The sequence below is a fragment of the Ambystoma mexicanum genome, chromosome 12, assembly GCF_040938575.1.
Source record: "Ambystoma mexicanum isolate Mex_15411 chromosome 12, UKY_AmexF1_1, whole genome shotgun sequence".
Classification (NCBI taxonomy): Eukaryota; Metazoa; Chordata; class Amphibia; order Caudata; family Ambystomatidae; genus Ambystoma; species Ambystoma mexicanum.
This window is the reverse complement of record NC_090936.1, coordinates 474,873,964-474,887,930: the sequence shown is the minus strand read 5'-3', so window position 1 is coordinate 474,887,930 and position 13,967 is coordinate 474,873,964. Positions and strand designations below refer to the sequence as shown.

Below are 13,967 nucleotides of genomic sequence, written 5' to 3'. Positions count from 1 at the left end.
CGCCCTGAGGTCTCACTGCATGGGGCCCCAAGGAACATGCCGGGGACTCAGGATCTGAGTAGACCCTAAGGGCTGCGCCGGTGTCTTTGTGTGCAGCGTGTAGTCCGGTTCACGATTCCATCGAGTTATCAACCGGCGACAGGATTGGAGAGCAAGACAGTATCGCCATATATCTGAGCCTCCGCGCAACAGCACCCCCCCCAACCCTATAGCTTTTTATTCCCCAGTCGTATCCGATATGAAGGTCTGGGAAGATGTCAACAATCCACTCTGGGCAGTTATGAAAACAATTCTAAAGCAGATATCCAAACAAAGGACGTATGGTTTCTAGGTGGTTTTGATGTTGTACCCAGACCAAGTGCAAAAGACCTCTATACCTGTGTGATTCTGCTTCTATAGAGTGTGAACCAGGCCTGTTGCACTGGCTAACTACACAAAGCCAATTGTCTATTTTCTTTTTTTAAACTTTATTTATTATTTGCTTGACAAGGTAACGAGACAGTCATATAGGCATTACACATAGCAGCATGGTCTATAACAGTGGGTACATGATACAGCAAGAGGTAGAACAAGCACATCAATGGGACGCTACAACACTGCACAAAAACATGACTGACGCTTAGTTCTATAGGGGCTCATGAGGGATGCGAGGAGGCAGCGTGTGTGGACCAACTCCAGGGTCAGCATTAAGTGTTTGTAAGTATGCATGGAAGGGGGGGCATATGTCTCAGGGCTTGCAGCCTGTTGGGTGCATGCTAAACCAGCGCTCCTCGGTATCAGAAGCCCAAGTAACACCCCTGAGCCATTGATTAATGGTAGGGCTGGTGGGTCTGAGCAACAACAATAGTATGCAGCGCATTGCAAGGAGCAGGTATAGGCTAGCAAGTCTACGGGCATTGCCAGGAAGCGATGGGAGCTCATGGGATAAGAAATTCATGGGATCGGGATTGATTGTTCGCTATATCAGGGCAGATATAGCAGCACAAACTCCAGCACAGTATTTAGTTATTTGGGGGCAGGCCCAGAGCATGTGAAGGTAACCCGCATTGTCCGTGTAGCATCTCGGGCATTGAGGGGAGTGTTCATGAGACATGACGTGAAGCCTAACAGGGGTGTGATGAAACCTGTGTAGTAACTTGAAATGGATCAAGCGGAATCTTGCGTTCAGAGAAACACGGCGGGTCTGCATACCCATGTCCCCCCATCTTTCATCATTTATATCTAACATTTAGTTCCCTACCCCACGCCTCGCGCATCCTAGTGAGTGGTTCATTGGAGCACTCCTGAAGTCGCCCTACAAGCCGGCCGCCAATTCTCTATATTAAAATTGGGTAGACTGTTGCACATCTTGTGGCACACTAAACATAACTATATATAGGTATATGTATGTATATGTATGTTGCAATGTTGCAGGCTGACTCTGTAAAAAGCCTCACTATACTACCTTCTATGAGCTATTTCAGTAAATGATTGGAGCAATGCTAGCTCAGAAACACATTCTCAGAGTTGTGTACTATCTCATTAGAAAGCATCCTTATTCTATCCATTCTATGAAAATGCTGTTTACCACTATATGTCTAATGCATTACTGTGAAGATTATTGATGTCTCTTGAGTGCTTCAATGCACTTCTAAGCGCTACATGACATCAAGCAATATTAAATTTGCTGTTTACACTAGCAACATGATAAAACGGGCATTCACAGAATATTTCGAACAACATAGCAGACATTATTTGCTTACCCTTTCAAGTGTCATAATTCTGGGTAGTTCTGACTAAGCCCCTAAAGCCAAAACTAAACTAGCGGTCTATTATAAACAAACATGAATCATGAATCAGTGGATTTCCTTCCCTTCTTCAGCCCCTACGGGGTAGCCTGAGCAAAATACCATGGGGGTCATTACGACCCAGGCGCTAATTGCGCCAACTTTACCACCATGGTGTAAACTACGTTTACACCATGGTGGATGGCGGATTTACCGCCCCATTCCAAGGTGAGTGGGGCGGTAAATTCCCATTTCCCATTTTCCCTTCCCCATTCCCATTTTTGCCCCATAGGGCATAATGGGACTGGGGAAGGCGCTAATTACGCCACCGTAAATTACGGTGGCGTAATTAGCATCATGGCAGGTTAGCGCCATGGATTTTAACGGCTGCTAAGAGCAGCCGTTAAAATCAGAATAGGCGTTAAGGGTTAACGACGGCGTTAACCCTTAACGCCTGGGTCGTAATGAGGCCCCATGTCAATACACAAACATATTCAATAGAGGACTGGTCTGAGTTCTACTATGGCTGCAATGGATCTAATGCCAGTTTCTAATTGTAAAATAATGTTTGCCATGCTTTTAGGGACACTCAGTACTTTTCTTCAATGGACCAACCCTAGCCTAGCTTCAGGCGGAAAGTCCTCACCTGGATACGTTCCAATGACACTTAGCTCGACCTCCCCACTGCCACTTGCTCTAGAGACCCCTGATGATTGTAACTAGATTAATTGGTTTCTGGTCAACTAGCTTTAACTGTATTTTCGTACTTGCTTGTACATGCACCTTGTTTCTAATTTGAACTGTATAACTGTATTTCCCTGTAACCAAGTTCTCAAGTATCCTTGTATTGTCTGCGCCCAGCTACCCTTTGGGTTTGGTTTTGCGCTATACCAAATAAACAAACAAACAAACAAACAAACAATATTCTCCTTAATCAAAAGGCTTGCTGTATTATGGTATCCCCATAATTTGGTACCATAAAGTGCAGCTGGTCTTGCCCGGGGCTTATAAATCTCCAGTGTTGGTGCAAGGTCTTTCTTTGCCATGTACCTAAGTGGGCAGGCTGAAGATCGATGGTCTGGAGGGTTGCACAGAGCAATGCCAGAGGTTAGGATTCATTCCAACCCTTTCAGCTATTGCCTCTTTTGTTTTGCATAAGTCACCCTGAGTGGGATGGGTATTCCAAGAGGTGGGTCCCAAGCCTGCTGGGCCTAGAGACCCAATCTACTCCTCACTGATGACGCCCAATGAGTCTGAAACATGTCGTGGTCTCGTACAGAAGGGATGTGACCTGGAAGTTCGGGCGGGTCTGCCCCTTTTGGGGTGGGACCAAGCCTGAGTTTCATATGGTCTTTCCCGTTCTGTAATCGCTTGGCAGACTGAAGAACAATGGTCCGGATGGTTGCCCAGAGCAATGGCAGAGGTTAGTATTAATTCCGAACCTTCCAGCCATCACCTCTTTTGTTTTACATAAGTCACCCGAGTGGGACCGTTATGCTCAGACGTGGGTCCTGATCCTGCTGGGCCTAGAGACCCAAGCTACACCTCACTGATGATGAATAATGGAGCCAAAACATGTCTGGGGATGCTTGTGGTCACGTGCAGAAGGGATGTGACCTAGCTGTTAGGGCTGGACTGCCCCTTTTGGGGTGGGACCAAGCCTGATTTTCATATGGTCTTTCCCATTCTGGAATGGCTTGGCAGGCTGAAGAATGATGGTCTGAAGGGTTACCCAGAGCAATGGCAGAGGTTAGGATTAATTCCAGACCTTCCAGCCATCACCTCTTTTGTTTTGCCCAAGCAAACTTTGCCAATGCAGAGCTTGCTCTTTCAAGGGACAGATTTAATGTATCCAATTGTTCACACCACTTATAATTACTTGTAAAGCTAAGCTCTAGATAGTCGTATGATGTGACTTGTTCCAGGCACTCTCCATCCATTAGTATTGTCAGTTTATGTGTCTTCTTGCATGGTGGATTACAATATAATGATTTAAACTTCCAGGTCCAAAGATGTTCTGATTTCATAGAACAACTTACATTGTTTTTTAGCCCCCTAGGAGTGGTTGAAACAAGTATAGCATCATCAGAAAATAATAATAAAGGGATCTTATATCATAGCCTAGCCGTGGTGCACCTTCTTGAAGCGAAAGCAGCTCCTCTATTAAACCATTTATACAGATGCAAAACCAAGTGGGAGCGAGGACACGGCCCTGCATGATGCCCCTATGAATCCTTATCATTTTTGTCTGATCCCCCAATGGACTACGCTGCACGGTTGCTTCATTGTTACAGTACAGTAATTGAATAGCTCTAAGCAAATGGTCAGGTATACCTTTAGTGATCAGTGCATTCTACAACTTGTCCCGGGGCACAGCATCAAATGCAGTTCTCAGGTCAATGAAAATAACCTATAGGTTTATCTTCCTGACTACTTCATACTTTTGCTATAGTATGCACAAACGGAAAGCCTGAGCATGTTGCTAAGGCTGAGGTGGAAGCCTGCTTGGGGGTGGTTGATTATCTCCAGCTGTATCACCCACGATTGCAGCCTCTCGAGCACTGTTCTTGTAAAACAAATTTCCCCTGCATCATGGAGCGTGATTGGGCGATAGTTTGCCAGGGTTTATAGTGAACATTTCGAAACCAATAATGTCGAGTCATTTTTTCGAAAAAAAAAATGTCAAAAAAAAAATGTCGGATTTTTTTTTTAATGCATTTTTTTTCGAAATGGGGGGTTCCCCCCAACCTCCCTTTTTAAATTTTTTTTTTTGTTTTACCTATTTTTTTTTATCCCGAACCCCAAAATAAATATATAATTTAAAAAAACGGAATTCAACATTTTTTTTTCTGACATTTTTTTTTCGAAAAAATTGTCATTCGACATTATTTTTTCGAAAAAATGACCGACCACCGTTTGCCGGATTGCCAATATCCCCTCTTTTGAATATAGGGACTATCTCGCCTTAGTTCAAGAAATAGGTCCCACAATGCTACCTGGACAGCATTTGAATAGGCAGTAAAAAATGGAGGACCATATGTCTTCCTGGCTGTGCCAAGCATCGTCATTAATACTACCTTGAATAGTAGTTCTATTTACTATATCTCCTGTGGTTACCCATTTCCAGAAGTTAGCTTTATTTTTATTCTGTACTGTGTGAGAAACCAAAGGGTCTCTCACCCCCTAGTCCTCGGGGCCTTGTCATCCAGGTGGCCAGGACACGGCCATCGCTTTTGGATCCAGTTCCTAGGAGTGGACCAGTGTGGGAGGATCACCTGAGTGTGGGTCTTCGGGTAGTGAGGGTGAGGCAGCCGATGGTGAGAAGCAGGATTCCCACTTTTTTGTTCGTCTAGCCCATCCTAGTTTTAGGATACTCGGAGGTCCCAACTCCCTCCTCCCCTTTTTACACAAGCACTGGGCTGAGGAAGAGGGTGACTGAGAGTAACAAGACTAACTCTCATAAATCGTACTGGACACGTCCCGTTAATTGGGTCAGATGAAGTCAAGCACTTGACTTCAAGAGCATACACCTGATACCAAGTAGCTCTCCTCACAAAGATAAAAGGCATCACCTAAAGACACGCTCTGCGCAAGGCATAACACGAGTACGAGCAGAAATTCCGGGACGAAGGCAAACCTACTGGAGCAGAGCGACGGACCAAGGGACGAGAGCTGCGGGTAGAAAACCCCAAGAGTTCCCTACTGGAGGTCGTTGCCTCCGACAGGCCACAAAAAAACGTGTGAAGAAGGCCTGATCCCACAAGTGGAGACTGCATTGCGTTTCAAGGACAGCAGCAACCCTCCTGCATGAACGGCAGAGTTGGGGAGACGAGGCCAAACCTGTGGTACTAACGCTGACTCGTGAATTAGAAATCGCAAAACTCAGAAAAAGACGCACACGGCCGGTGAGTTGGCAAGCGACCTGAGAGACCGGTGTGTATTAAAGTTTGGAATAGAAACATTATATTGCAAGTGAAGGCTGCACGCATGTGGATGAGACGCGAAGAAAGGCAAACCTGTGAGTGAACTTTGATGCAAAGGACAGCTGTGAAATCAGCGATATTAAATAAGGAATGGTCCGGTCAAAGGAAGTAGCCCACTCAAAAGTCTCAGTGAAAGGTACTTTGTTTAAAGCAAGAAAGCAAATGAACAGCAAAAGTGACATAAAGAAGATTCATTCCTAGAGAAGGGAAGAGTGAAAGTTAAATCATGAACTTTAAGTCGAAGTGATCCTGCTGTGGTCTGTAAAGAAAGCCAGGCACATTTGAAAGCGTTCAACATCCAAAAGTGGTCCGAGCCTGCCTGAGGGAGACCCGGGGTATAATAAGCTTGGGGAAGAGAGCCCGCTTGGAAGTTTGTGTTAAACTTTATCGTGAGAGGTCTTAGCCTGACAGAGGGGGCCCTGCGAGAACTGTGTGGTGAAAGGTCTCAACCCTGACAGAGGGGGATCTTTGTCAATGTTTTAGCTACATTATTTTGGAAGTCGGAGGAAGAGACTTTAATGTAGAAGGCCAGACGGGCCTCCATCCATGGTTTTGAACTGTGTATTATGTTGGAAAACAAGCCAGAGTGAGTCATCCTGCCTACACAGTCGGCCTTACTCTGTGAGGCCTAACGTGGGGAGGAGAGCTGGTTCAACCACATTATCATTTGAACACTGATTTTTCATTTTGGCATACATTTCTCCATTTGCCACTTTTTTGTACAAGAGATAGGGCAGGCATTAGGTTTTTATTAACAGAGGCCATGTTTATGTGTCAGACTCCACTAGGACTGCGTTATTTATTATTTGATGGTCGAGACTACTCCCATCTTAGTTATAAGGCAAAATAGGAATTTCTCCAGCCCCAACAATTTCAATAAAGGTTTTACAAATTGTAACCATTGTGTCAGTGTCATACCTGTGATACCATGCCTTCTCTACATATGGTGTCAGGTGTGGGATTCGACTCGTTTGATAAACATTGACAACCCCTCCTAGTAATTGCCATCCCACCAGAAGGGGAGAATAGGATTATTGAAGTCCTTGACTCTGATTGACTATCCACCATTAAGGAGACTTTATTCTCCCAACTTCAAATCCTAGTTAGCCAACAGGATTTGTTTTTCAAAACCCAGGTGCTATTAGAGACCCTACTGATAGCATTTATCAAATACAACAGTGGGACCGAATAGTCTTAAAAATAAGACCCTCCAATAAAATGATTAGACCTACCACCTTAAATCGACCTTTTCTCAAACCTTTTTTTTTCGGGACCAACCCCCCTTCATCAAACTCAAGCTCAGAGGGAACAGATGACTTGGAAACCCTCTCTGAAGAGGTTGAGACCCTTTTCTTCCGAGTCCAAAAACCCATCAGAGGGAACCCTTACCCCTCCTGAAAATCTGGTCGATATTGAAACAGCTATGGCTCAACTGACCGTCATTAGATGCAGGCCGAAGCCCGACTTCAAGAAATTCTAACGAAGTTGGTCAAATTACAAACCAGTCCCCTATTACCTCAAGGGATATTGCAACCCTTCCAGGAAGGAGAAGTCCTAGGGAATATTTTTCTGAATTTTGAGCGATTAGCCCAACAGCTGGGATGGGGAGAACTTTAAAAAATGCTACTTGGGACCTCTATTAAAAGGCAAGCTACAGACCTCTTATCAGTTACTTAATCCAGCCTTGGGAGCTACTTTCATATCCATTCAGGAAGGACATTTTTCCCTATCGGTCGGCAATAACACTCTAGAGAAGTTAGTTATCTTGGAGCAGTTTACCCACTCGTTACCTCCTTTTCTACAAAAAGCGGTATTACAATTGAATCGGCCCACCCTTAGCATTGCTATTGAGACTGCCCAAAATCATTCGGATGCAGTAAAACATTTCCAATCCTTACATAAAAATGAAGATAGAAAAGATCAAAATCCATGGTTAGAATCTACCCCTGAGTAAAGGTGTACATTAATATCAGAGGGGAAACCCGGCTAGTGTCATCAGCCATTATGCCGGGACTCCTGGAAGAACTTATAGGGAGAGAGGATGAGGGCTACGTAGAGATAGGGGTTCTGGAATAGACTGCAACAAAATTATGTGGTCGCTAGACGTGATAGTAAAAAGTTTAAATGTTTAACAATGACTAAGGAACTTATCATTACTGCCCATGGCTAGGTTCACATTATTCTCTTGATAAGAATCCCTCAAGCAGGGTATGGTCTAATCATGTAAATCATAACAGAGTCTAACCCCAGTCGCCTCTTAACCTGTGATTTAGCCAAATGTTTTAAAGACAGCACAATCCAACTCGTTTACCATGTTCTGAATGGTAGCCCTCATCCATCTTTACATAGGCAATGCATTCAGTAACCAGGAACATAGAACAACTTTGAGCTTTCCCTTTCCTTCGTGTTTGGACGATTAGATGAATAGCCTCCATTAGCAACTCAAATTACCTGTTTTGGGGTCTGTTGTTTACATGTGACATCACGCACGTTATGCGCGTGATGACGTCACTATGTAAACATCGAGCCCGTCCTGTGTACAACACAAATACCGAATGCACATTTAACACACTTGTTGGTTTCTTTTTTTAAATCCTCTTACACTTAGAGACCTTAGCATCGACTAAATACCATATCAGCAAATAACGGCAGCCTGATCTTTTTTGATGAGCGACGTCACACGCGTACCAGCGTGATGACGCCATCACTAGGCATCCCATAAATGATGCTACAGGTAACCACACAGAGACTGACAATCGCGAGGGTTCCTGACTCCATTGGACAGAACAACACGCTACAGGTGAGACAATGGCGCTTATGTATAGGAAGGTTAGCATATTTGTTGAATCCTTCCCTGAAAGGACCTTAATAGAGTAACCTCAGCCCTTACCTAATTAGTCTGTATTCCTTAGAAATCGTTTTGACATCGCAGTGACTGGTCCTTGGTACCCTGGTGCTTAGGCATACAACATCTGCTGGTTTTCCACAGAGATATACCCTTCTTACTTCTATGTAAGTGTGTTTTTTATCTTATTTTACTAAATAGATTTTATCCCTCTCTTGCTCTGAGTAAATGACCTAGTCATCATTTGGCCTTGACTTACAGGTAGTGCGTTTTGAAACTGAGAAGCGGAAGCCATTTTTTTCCGCTATGAGCGTGACTCATATGAGATTGCAATATGGAGGACTGATCCACTTTGAAATCAACTTGTAATCTCCTATATATTTCCGGAAGGATAAAAATCACAAGGTTAGCAACTTTGATTCTCTTTCTCTTTAGCACAATATTCGGCACATTAGGATTTATATAGACTCCAGATAATGGACCTTTGTAAATAGACCCACTTCTTATGAAAATGCTTTGGCAAATAAAACACGGGCTTAAATATATTGAAACAAAACTGTCACCATCTAGACTAATCTTTCACATTAGGAATGTACTATAAAGATTATGATAAATGTCTAAACCAGAGGACAGTGCCTCTAGTAATGCAAAAATTAGGTAATTATGGATGTCTGTTATAAATGCACTTTGCTTAAACTTCTGTTGACTTAATACTAATGTAAATGTAAATATAATTTTTTCTTAGAAATCACATATTGCCCCTGATGAAGAGTGTGAAGCACTCGAAATGCGTTGGGCCCCTCTTGACTACCACATCATGAACATGAATAAAATGAAGATGGTTTCTTGTGACCTAAATTTGTTTGAATGAGCATTTTTTCAAGATTATTTGTTTTCTAAAGCATATGTAATTAATTTACCGACAATTTATACACTATTATTTATTGGTCTGGTTTTCTAGACAAAGGATAGTGTGCAGGGGACGTGAGTTCCCGACTAGGGAACTTATTTTGTATTTGTTGCACATAACGCAACCTAGGTGTCAAGGTTGCATCCTTCTCCCCTGCACCTTAAATACATCCTCAATACCACTAAGGCATTTTCTCTACATCATTATATTGAATAATCAACCAAGGGTGTGCTTTTGGTGTCTGCTGCTCTTTTCATTTCTTTTCTTTTCTTTCTACCCCGGACATGGCCCAGGAGAAAGGAAGCTCGACGCCCGGGAAGCTGTTCAGGACCTGCCCTGGATGCCAGCTTCAGAATGTTTTCAAGGAGGACGAGCATTCGTTATGCCTCTACTGTCTCCATGAGGACAAGACGCACACGGAGTAGGACTGTGCGTTTTGTGGGAACATGTCGGAGCGGACCATGAAGGATCGCCACCTCCGTCTCGCCAACTGGCTGGAAGGGAAGAACTCGTCAGGCGAGAAGAAGAAAAAGAAGTCAGAGCGGTCTTCTATGTCCTGGAGGGCGCCCCGGCGACGGGGGCCCAACAAAAGGCTAAGCACCGCGAGTCTGCGGGCACTGGGAGTGCCGAACGTTCGGGCTCCTTGGCTGCCAGGCAGGGCGCATCCTCCCCGGCGCCATCAACCGCGAGCCAACGCTCTGGCTCGGGTAAGAGGAAGTCCGAGAACCCGGCGAAGCTTCTGGAGAGGCCGCGCTCGATCTCGAAGATTCCGGCAGAGGGGGAGCGAGGCTCGGACCCTCCCCCCAAGGTGAAGGCCCCAGGCGTACAGAAGGTGACGATGGCCTTAATTCACCCTGCTAAGACCTCGATTGAGGATGTCGCCGCGGCCCTGGCTCAGCCTGTGGAGGCTACACCAGTAGAGGCGACCTCAGGACCCAGAGTCTCCCTGCCACCGCGGAGGGAGTCGTCCTTCAGGCCCATTGAGAAGTCCCCCACGAAGTCCTCGTTGGAAAAGGTGGGGGAGGTGGCCATCATGGATACGGACACGACCTCTGAAGAAGAACTCATCGAAGTCGTGGAAGAGGCCCAGCCCATCGGGAGGGATCCTGACGAGGGCGACGACGAGAGCGACAGTGTCGCCGACGAGGCTCCTCAAGATCCCTCGCGCACGTCGTTTCCGGCGCCGCAGGACACTTCGGCGGCCATTTTGTCAGCGATTCAGTCCTTATGCTCGGAGATAAGGACAAGGTTGCCCCTCCCCCCGACGGAGGTACCTGAGCCAGACCCGACGGGGGAACCGGAGCCAGGACCTTCGGAAAGTCCACCCCATAAGAGGAGGACGACACATCCTACGCCACCTCTCCCACCTCTGCGGCCTGCTCTGCCTTCCCCCGGTTTACTACCCACGGGGATGATACAGGCACAGACACGGCTACGACAGGTACAGATGACGACGGAGGCGACGACGGTACGTGTCCCCCGTCGCCCCCTGCTCGGGCGTCCCCACCTGACGAGATTGGATCCTTTCATACCAGGATTTCCAGGGCATCCGAGCTCTTCCAGCTCTGCCCAGAAGAGAAGAACAAGGAAGGGTTCCTTTACCAACGGCGTGAGGCTAAAAGGAAGACGGTCCTCGCCGTACCGCTTCTTGATGACATCTGGGATGAGGGGCTCGCCCTCCTCAAGAACCCTGCCACGCCGCCGGCAAAGAGGGACCGGTACGAGAAGAAGTACCGGGTCCCCGACGCTGCCCTCTTGTGCCTTCGGGCGCAACCTACCCCGGATTCGGTCCGGCGAACAACGCAATCGCCTTCCCTCCCGTCCACATCAATGGGCTTGGGAGTTGTTCCAACTCAATTACCTATTATTAACCCACACTCAATGCTTTCTATGCAAGTACTCTCCACTTTTCAAGCACTCCTAGGGCAATTAGATGCCAGGCTAACAATGCCTCGGGCTCCATCAAGCCCGTTGTTGCAAAGCCTACAGATTGCCCCTCGCCAGAGGGATGCTTCTGACACCTTGCAATACCAGGGATCACGACCCAGGAAATTGTCCCCAGCTAGACCTCCTCCCCATCTCCTAGGGCTTTTAGTTCTCGACGCAGGGATCAAGAGGAAGGGGAACTGGCCGACTCAGACCAGTACATTGCCCTGCAGGACACCCTCTCCACTGTCTCCTCTTCCCCAAGGAAGCAGACCCTTGGGATACAGAACCAGACCAGGATGCGCCGGGTAGTCTGGTCCAACCATCTCCACATGACGACATAGGGGAATTCCATGCCATGATGGGTAAAGCCTGCCAGGAATTCGGTCTCACCCGGAGGAGGAAAAGGACTGTTTATTGTTCGACCACATGGGGAAAAGGAGAAAGGTGGTTTTCTCAATCCCAATACAACCTACCCCGGATTCAGTCGTCTCGGCAGCGGCAAAGAAGAAAGCTGGGGGAGCGGCAAAGAAGAAAGCTGGGGGGGCATCGGCCTCGACATCAACTTCCCTGCCGGACGGCGAGGGCAGGAAGCTGGACACGATGGGACGACGGATCATCTCATCCGCAGCGATGACTATCAAGGTGGCCAACGCCCTGGCTATCGTAGCCCGCTACGACAGGGAGATGTGGTTCAAAATCGCCCCTCTGTTGGACTTCCTTCCGGACGCCAAAAGGGCTGAGGCCCTTGAAATCCTACAGGAGGGTGAGGTTGCTTCGGACCACGCCATCACGGTGGCAACGGACATCGCTGACACCGGTTTCCGTCAGTTGGGCAACAGCGTTTGCTTGAGACGACGAGGATGGCTCAAGGCCACAGATTTCCGCCAGGACGTACAAACCAAGGTTTTAGACATGCCCTTCGACGGGAACAACCTGTTTCGGAAGGCGGTTGATGATTCCCTTCAGGCCATCAAGACAGACACAGAAACTGCCCTGGCACTGGGAGTGCTCCAGCAACGACGGCCGTCCTTTCGGAGCTCCGGAGGCAGACAAGGTGCCTCCAAGGGATCCGGCAGTGGCTCCTCCACGTACCGCCAAGCGGCAAGATCTTCATCCCAGGAAGCCTACAGGGGACGCGGCAAGTCAGGTGCTGCCCGTCATCGACAGGGAGGTCAAGGAGGCAAGGCGGTCTCCAAACAAGATTGAACCGACTGTGGGGTCGGGCCCCCGCCGAAGCACCCCGGTGGGAGGCCGGCTGGCGAGGTTCGTCAGCGTGTGGGAGTCCATCTCCACCGACCGTTGGGTGCTGGACGCCCTGGCCCAAGGGCACGCCCTCGAGTTTCAGAAGAAGTGCCCTCGCGTTCCACCCGTGGCCAGGAAGGAAAATCACGTCCCTCAACTACTGTTGGAAGTAAGGGCGATGCTCAAGAAGGGTGTCATCGAGCTTGTCCCAAAGAGGCTTCGGGGCTCCGGAGTTTACTCAAGGTACTTCCTTGTAAAAAAGAAGACAGGAGGATGGCGCCCCATCCTGGACCTGCGACAACTGAACAAGTACATCAAGGCACAGAAGTTCCGTATGGTCACCCTCCAGCACGTGCTGGGACAGCTGGAGGAGGGCGATTTCCTGTCGTCGATGGACGTGAAGGATGCGTACTTCCACATCCCAATTCTAAAAAGACACCGAAAGTTCCTCAGGTTCGTGGTCCAAGGGCGGCACTACCAGTTCCAAGGCCCTCCCGTTCGGATTGAAGGCGGCACCCAGGGTGTTCACCAAGTGCCTCGCACCGGTGGCGGCGCGGCTGTGCCTACAGGGGATCCACGTCTACCCCTACCTGGACGACTGGGTCATCCGGGCAAGGACAAGGGAGCTCGCCGTGGAGCACACTGCGAAGACCGTCCAGCTGCTCACGGACCTGGGATTCTCCATCAACTTTCCAAAATCCCACCTGGTTCCGTCGCAAGTCGCCCTGTTTCTGGGAGCCAAGCTCGACACAGTGGCGCGGCTGGCCTCGCCGTCGGAGGAAAGGACCAGGACCATTCTTGGCAAGGTGCAGCATCTGTGGTGGGGTACCCGCTCCCATCTGTCGGCGGGCACGGACTTTCAGACCCCAGCTCACCAGGTGACGGTGACGACGGACGCCTCCCTGGAAGGTTGGGGAGCGAACTCCGGAGATCTTCACGCGAAAGGCCTTTGGCTCCCGGAGAAGAAGTCACTCCATATCAACATCTTGGAGCTCCGCGCAGTGTTCTGGGCCCTCAGGTCCTTTCTTCCATCCCTCAAGGGCAAGGTGGTGAGGATCTTCACCGACAACACCACCAAGATGTTCTACATCCGGAAGCAGGGCGGAACCAGGTCCCCGGCCCTATCCAAGGAAGCCCAAGATCTGTGGCATTGGGCCGTCGCCTAAGGGATGTTTCTGATGCCTCTTCATCTGGCAGGAATAAAAAACACAATCGCCGACTCACTCAGCCACGAGTGGAAACTACGCCAGGATCAAGTGGATCGACTCTTCCGACGATGGGGCGAACCCCAA

At 48.1% G+C, this 13,967-nt stretch overlaps 1 protein-coding gene across 1 annotated transcript in view; it reads left to right on the top strand.

Annotated features, from left to right (window-relative positions):
• LOC138513680 (V-type proton ATPase 116 kDa subunit a 4-like) overlaps positions 1-13,967 on the top strand; it is a 4,716,919-nt gene that overhangs the window by 223,040 nt on the left and 4,479,912 nt on the right. The gene's annotated exons all lie outside the window — the stretch shown is intronic.